We start from the raw sequence: 1,817 nt of genomic DNA, 5'->3' as shown, positions 1-1,817 counted from the left end.
TGCCATATGGTCGCTCATAGAAAGAGAAAATAAAAATATCTGGATAAAGAATAAGATAAATTTGTTTTGTCGTTTTTAGGGTTAAATAAATTTCTTTTATCTAACGCACGTCACGCTGAGTACTCTCCACAAGTCTCGAGAAAAAAAAAGTTGTGGCAGGATTAGCTCATGGAAAAGAATACGGGAAAGACTAAATCTCTGGAAAAAGTCTATATATTTCCAATCAAGACCCAATCAGCGGTTGCAAAGAAACGCACGATCGCTCGCGCGCCGGCCCTACGCACTGAAGATCTACATGGAGACGCTGCCGGACGACGTGGTGGTGGAGATCCTGGTGCGCGTGACGGATGTGGCAGCCCTCTTCCGCTGCGCCGCGACGTGCAAGCGATGCGGCCTTCTCGTCGCCGAGCCGTCTTTCCTCTGCCGCCGCTGGCCGGAGGGCGTGAGCCGCCCGTCCTCCCTGCTCGGCTTCTTCTCCGTGCAACAACCCCGTGAAGAACCAACAGAAGGGAGCTCTACGGCTACGCCCATCTCGCCCTACACCCCGGCGCCATGGTCCCTCCCCCCTCGGACAGGGCAACCGCTTCCCCAATTTTCCTGGTCCTCGCGGCACCCAGGCAGGGCTGCTCACCTCGCGCCGCGGCCTTCTTGTTGGGCGCAGGGTCCGACTGGACGAACCCGGCAATGGACACATGAAGACCATGATCCTGGAATTGTGCGATCCAATCGCCGGTAAAAGCCACCGGCTGCCTGCGTTGAAGAGCAATAGACATTTCCGAATAGAAGGATGTGCCCTTCTAACCGGTGCGGATTGTTGCCCGGCCAAAAGGCGAGAGGCGCCAGCGGCGTTCCACTCGTCCTTTTTCAAAGTGCTAATCATCGCCGCCGATCGAGATGAGCCACGGCACAGTCTCCACGTTTTCACTTCGACCGAGTCGGGCTCGAGCTGGAGCACGCCTAGGGAGTGCTTGGACACTTTGGAATTGGAGCACGGCACGCGTCTGGTGTCTCAGAAGACGAGCGCTATTGTGTGCCAAGGCGTCGCACATTGGCTCTTCAAGAATACGTCCAACTTGTACGCACTCAGCGTGTGCGGTAAGACCACGGAGATGTCCTTAACAAGGCTCCCAGTCAAACCGGACCAAACTCCGCCCATTCTTGGAGTCACTGATGACGGGGCGCCATCGTTGCTTCGCTTGGACGGGCAATGCACCATGCTAGAGATCTGGACACGCCGGAGTGACAACATGAGTGGAGTTAGCAACACAGACCGTTGGCATCGCACCAAGATGATCGAGTTACAGCCACCCGAGTGGGGCAAGATGGACCAGCTGCAGTGCCTGTGCGCGGGTGAAACGAGCGGCATACTGCTCATCAAGGACAATCAAGAAGACATGTACATCGTAGATCTCCAAACAGGGGCAATGGAGGCGGTCACAAACTGGTTTCGCGGCATTGTCATGATGGCTATCCCTTTTGAGATGGACTGGCCAGCCTTCTTCACGCGCCACTTGGCAAACACTAGGATCAAGCGAAGCAATCCGAGAGGAGCTCTATCGAAAATTGGAGGAGTTCTATCAAAAATTGCTGACCTTTTGGGGGACCAATAGCTGTGTCACTTATCATTGGGCTATGAGCTCTGCTATGAGCTGGGCCTAGTAAGATCTACATGAATCTAAGTTCTGCCTCGAAGATTTCACAAACTTGCAAGTTAATGAAGTAACCTACACATTGGATACGGCATTGAGCAGCGTCAAGGCAAGAAACAAATGTTGCAAGGATTGTCGTGCTTCATCAGATGAAGAGCATAAAACAGT

The 1,817-nt window shown here is 53.4% G+C and overlaps 1 pseudogene; it reads left to right on the top strand.

Annotated features, from left to right (window-relative positions):
• The first annotated feature begins 260 nt into the window (after window positions 1-260).
• Window positions 261-1,610, top strand: LOC123080487 (uncharacterized; annotated as a pseudogene).
• The last annotated feature ends 207 nt before the right edge of the window (window positions 1,611-1,817 follow it).

This window comes from Triticum aestivum, chromosome 1B, assembly GCF_018294505.1.
Source record: "Triticum aestivum cultivar Chinese Spring chromosome 1B, IWGSC CS RefSeq v2.1, whole genome shotgun sequence".
Lineage (NCBI taxonomy): Eukaryota > Viridiplantae > Streptophyta > Magnoliopsida > Poales > Poaceae > Triticum > Triticum aestivum.
The sequence above is the reverse complement of the archived record's forward strand: the minus strand, read 5'-3'. Positions and strand labels throughout refer to the sequence as shown.